The following is a 5,742-nucleotide window of genomic DNA, read 5'->3' on the forward strand; positions in this document are numbered from 1 at the left end:
GCCTTTGACTCAGGGCATGATCCCAGGGTCTGGGATCCAGCCCCACATCAGGCTCCTGCCGAGAACCTGCTTCTCCCTCTGCCTGTGTCTCTGCCTCTCTGTCTCTCATGAATAAATAAAATCTTTTTAAAAATCTTAAAAAAAAAACCACCAAAAAACCAAAAACAAATGCTGCTCTCAAGGAAGCCAGTAGCCAAACCCAAAGGGATGTTCTCCCAAATGGTAACTTGGTAACTTGGTAATGAAGACATCTAACAATTGGCCCCAGTAAAGGAAAAACTATCCTGGAAATCTAATAATTGTTGGTTTGATAAAAAAGAGAGAACTCTGGTTTTGACCAAATAACAATTCGGCCCTACCAGAAGTTCTTATATTCACACTACTTATCACTGTATATGCATTAAACCATTGTCTGCTGATAAAATGAGAGTGCCTGGGAACCAACGTTGGAAGGGAAATAGTAATAAGGGTACAAAAAGTTCCTACTTTGCTTATCTCACCTGTTCAAAGTACAATCCTGGGACACCTGTTTGCACAGATAGATTTCATATAGCTTCCCTCTCATGCTTATAAATATATTTTAGTCATGGTTTGTGTATTTCTCACCAGACCAAAGCTTTCCTTTGTAAACAGGCTGCTGTCTCTTCTGTGGCTAAAATTGTTTTAATTTTAATTTTAGGGACTCCTGGGTGGCTTGGCGGTTGAGCATCTCCCTTGGGCCCAGGGAGTGGTACTGGAGTCCAAGGATGAATCCCTCACTGGGTTCCCAGCATGGAACCTGCTTCTTCCTCTGCCTGTGTCTCTGACCCTATCTCTCTCTCTCTCTGTCTCTCATGAATAAATAAATAAAATCTTTAAAGAAAATAATTTTTTTAAAGAATTTACGTATTCATAAGAGATACACAGAGAGAGGCAGAGACACAGGCAGAGGGAGAAGGAGGCTCCCTGCGGGGAACCTGATGAGGGACTCAATCCCAGGACCCTGGGATCACGACCTGAACCCAAGGCAGTGCTCAACCTCTGAGCCACCCAGGTGTCCCTAAAATTGTTTTAGAAAAGATAATCTTGGGACGCCTGGGTAGCTCAGCAGTTGGGTGTCTGCCTTTGGCTTAGGGTGTGACCCCAGGGTCCTGGGATCGAGTCTCGCATCGGGCTCCCTGCATGGAGCCTGCTTCTCCCTCTGCCTGTGTCTCTGCCTCTCTGTGTGTGTGTGTCTTTCATGAATAAATAAATAAAATCTTAAAAAAAAAAGAAAAGAAAAAGATTATCTGACACACACACACACAAAGGAAAGAAAATGAGAAAAGAAAAAGTAAAAGATTCTATCTGGAACTCCTCTGGAACCTCACAGTGATGGGGGAACCCACTTTACCAGTCAGGGGCTTCGACAAGTCTGCTGTTTGGCTGTTTTACTTTCACGGTGCATACCATCCTCAATTCTCAGGGTTAGTGGAGCACACTGACAGCATCATTAAGGCTCAACCTAAGGGGCCCCTGGCTGGCTCATTCAGTAGAGCATGTGACTCTTGATCTCTGTGAGTTCAAACCCCACATTGGCCATACAGCTCACTTTTAAAAAGGCAGGGGATCCCTGGGTGGTTCAGTGGTTTGGCACCTGCCTTCGGCCCAGGGCATGATCCTGGAGTCCTGGGATCGAGACCCACATGGGGCTCCCTGCATGGGGCCTGCTTCTCCCTCTGCCTGTGTGTGTCTCTCTCTCTCTGTCTCTCATGAATAAAATAAATAAATAAATAAAAAAGGCAGGGGGCGGGGCTGGGTGGCTCAGTAAAAGAGGCACCTGGATGCTCAGTTGGTTAATTGTCTGCCTTTGTCTCTTGTCAGGATCCTGGGCCTGAACCACCTCAGCAACCTGTCCAGTGGGGAGTCTGGTTCTCCCTCTCCCTCTCCCCCTGCCTGCCACTCCCCCTGCTTGTGCGTGCGCTCACTTGCTCCCTTTCTCTCCTTCAAATAAATAATTCTTGGGGCACCTGGGTGGCTCGGTGGTTGGGATGTGATTCTGGGATCCAGAATTGAGTCCTGCATCAGGCTCCCTGCATGGACCCTGCTTCTCCTTCTGTCTGTGTCTCTGCCTCTCTCTGTGTCTCTCATGAATAAATAAATAGATCTTTAAAAAAAAAAAATACGAGGGCAGCCCCGGTGATCCAGTGGTTTAGTGCTGCCTTTAGCCCGGGGTGTGATCTTGGAGTCCCTGGGATGGAGTCCCACATTGGGCTCCCTGCACGGAGCCTGCTTCTCTCTCTGCCTGTCTCTCTCTCTCTCTCTCTATCTCTCATGAATAAGTAAATAAAATAAAAATCTTTAAAAAAATAAAAATAAATTATAAATTTAAAACAAAAGACTCCATTTAAGACACAGAATTTGTAGGGCCCTGGCCTAAAGCATTGCCACCCATCTTTTGAAATCTCAGGTGCACTCCCTTTGAAACTCCTAGATTCTCACCCCTTGAGATAGTCACAGGGGATCCCTGGGTGGCGCAGCGGTTTGGCGCCTGCCTTTGGCTCAGGGCGCGATCCTGGAGACCCGGGATCGAATCCCACGTCAGGCTCCCGGTGCATGGAGCCTGCTTCTCTCTCTGCCTGTGTCTCTGCCTCTCTCTCTCTGTGACTATCGTAAATAAATAAATAAAATTAAAAAAAAGAAAAAAAGAAGTCTTTCATTAAAAAAAAAAAAAAAAAAAAGAGATAGTCACAGGATGTCCCATGCACTTGACTCCTGCATCTTTTGACCTAAAGTTGATAAAGGAGATAAGCTTCAATATTGTAAAGACCTAATTGCTTTGATGAAAAAATCACCACACTAAGGGTGCCTGGATGTGGTCCAGTAGGTTAAGTGTCTGGCTCAGGTCACGATCCCAGGGTCAGGAGATCAAGCCCAGTGCATGGGGAGGCAGGGGTGGAGGGGGTGCTCCACACTGAGCAAGGAACCTGCATAAGATTCTCTCTCCCTCTCTCTCTTCCCCCACCCTCTGTCTTAAAAAAAAATGCTTAGCAGAACAATTCTTTTGCAGAGCACTCCCCAAGAAGGTGGGGGGACAATGATGTTAAGCATCATGCCTTGCATGCTGGTGATTTTGTGATTTCATCTATTGGAAAAGACACCTTCAGAAAGGCTCTCTTCAACCTCACTGGAAAGGCCCTTCTCAGACACTGCTTAGCACCCTCCTGCCACCAAACTCCAGAGGACAGACTCTTGGGTTCACGTGACACATCTAAAGAAAGCACCAAACCCTGGCTGGGTCTGCATACCATCTGGTGACACGTAAGTAAAGATTTCCCAAACTGAAGCAGATGACGTCTGACGAGGCAGCTTTCCCAAGATGTCTGGAGCAAGCCTGTATGCTTTTCCTCACGGTTGTTTATTCTTCATTTCATGGAAAGACAATGCCCTCATCCACGTTTCTGAAGCCCTTGCAAAAAGGGGGGAAAACCTCTTCTTTTGAATGTGGACTTTGAGAAATGGTTTCTTTTTTTTTTCTTTTATTTCTTTTATTTATTTATTTTTTAAAGATTTATTTACTCAGAGAGAGAGAGAGAGAGAAAGGCAGAGACACAGGCAGAGGGAGAAGCAGGCTCCATGCAGGAAGCCCGACGTGGGACTCGATCCCCGGTCTCCAGGATTACACCCCAGGCTGCAGGAGGCGCCAAACCGCTGCACCACCGGCGCTGCCCTGAGAAATGGTTTCCTTATGATCCGGTGACAAATAATTTTTCACTTGCTTTCTCTGGAGGCTTAGAAGGTTCAGAATTCACCAGTCTTTTCTTTCATAGGAGGTGTTAACTGACTCTGGCTTCTTATCCTAATAGCAAACTTGCAGGCTATTATTTAAGAGCATTTTTAAAAAGATTTTATTTATTTATTCATGAGAGACACAGAAAGAGAGAGACAGAGACACAGGCAGAGGGAGAAGCAGGCTCCCTGTGGGGAGCCCGATGTGGGACTCGATTCCGGGACCCCAGGATCACACCCTGGGCCAAAGGCGTCTGCTGGATTGCTGAACCACCCAGGTATCCCCTGGCTGTTTTATTTTTCAGGTTAACAATGCCTAAAGTAGAATATTGCTCAGCCATAGCAAGGAATAAATTGTCCACTTTAAATGATTCATTTCCTGTTATTTTAATTGAATTTTATCTCAATTTAAAAAAAAGAAAACCTGGGGGCAAGTGACCCAATCACTTCGTGCCCCAAACTGGGGTTTGGGAGCCTCCCAGGCATAGGAGACCAGGGCACTAGAAGCCACTACATGACAACCTGCCCACCCCAGGGTTGGCCAGTTAAACAAGTGTCCTGCCCTCTCTGCTGCGACTCATCCTCCAGAGGCAATTAGAAGGCCACACCCAGGAAATGCCTTCTGTATTTTACAATGTACCTGACCTCACCTGTGACCCCGAGAAAACAAAATTAAACACACTAGGATGTGGCAGCAAGTGACTGTCCTGTTGTGCAGTGGCTCTCTGCAGGGAGACGGCACCCCAGGCACTCAGCCACAAAGGACGGGTACGAGGGACCATCGCGGAGGCACAGAGGCCCCTGGGGGTGTGCGTACGTGTGCACGGGTGCAGACTTAGGATGGAGGGCACCCTGTCACCAGATCAGACACTCTGGCTCCTTGTGGGGCCCGAGCTGAGGGAACCACAGCTGAGGAGCTGCGGCGTCCAGCTGGCTCCGGAGGCCTTGCGCGGTACCTCTTCCAGGCAGGAAAGTGGGGGCGCTGCCTGAACCGCCCTGATTCGTTCAGGCAGGCAATGTTGATGGTACACGGCACTGCGGATGCTCTCCGGATGTCTCCCAGCTAGAGCATTCCCCCCATTTCGCAGATGAAGAAACTGAGGCACAGTCAGACCCTCTCTCCTGGTCCCCTTCTGTCTTTGGAGGACAGAGTGGGAGGATTAGAGTGAAGGCCAAATCCTGCTTCCTGCTTCCCCAGCTCCACCTGGCGCAGGTTGGGTCCTCGGGATCTGCCTGGGCTCAGGGTCCTCACACATCTGTCGGGACCCAGGACTGTCCACCGAGCTCAGACCTCTGCCCTAGCAGAGCATGCTGGTTACCTCACCGGTCCTGGGCCCCACTCAGGCCTTGCCTGTGATCCCCACCCTCCAGCCTGGCTCCCAACAGGTAAAAGCTGCCAGAATTATGGGGGTGCTCATTCTGCATCAGGTGCTCTTCAAAGTGAGCAACCTCACTACAGCCTCCCAGTGAGGTAGGTTGCAGATAAGGAAACTGAAGCCAGGGAGGTTAGGTCACTGGCTCCAAGTCACAAAGCCACTGGTGGCCAAGCAGGCTCTAAACCCAGGCCTTATGGTTTCCAAGAGCTTTGTCCGGCTCATAGGCATGTCCCAGGTGCCTGGCATACAGTAGGTAGTCAAGCAGTGTTTGTGGATTGACGAATAGATTTCTCTCAGAACTCACGACTCCTTTGTCTGGGATGCCCAGCCCCATCCTGCAAACTCTTATTCATACTCCAGAGCCCCATTCATAATGCCCTCTCCTTAGGAAGAGTCTGACATCTCCCTCTGGGTTCCTCTAGTCCTCATCCCTTCCACCAGCTCAGATGACCATAGAGCTTGGGGTGTTCACGGCTGGCTTTTTCTCCCCTTGGTGCCATCTTGCACAGGCTCAGTGGGGGTAGGGGCGAGCTGGGGAACATTAGGGATATTCCGTCTTCCCCACCCATCCATCTTCCCTTCCTCTCTGGCGATGTGAAGGAAATTTCCTGGAGCAGGA

The sequence above is a fragment of the Canis lupus genome, chromosome 20 (genome assembly GCF_011100685.1).
Source record: "Canis lupus familiaris isolate Mischka breed German Shepherd chromosome 20, alternate assembly UU_Cfam_GSD_1.0, whole genome shotgun sequence".
Taxonomy (NCBI): domain Eukaryota; kingdom Metazoa; phylum Chordata; class Mammalia; order Carnivora; family Canidae; genus Canis; species Canis lupus.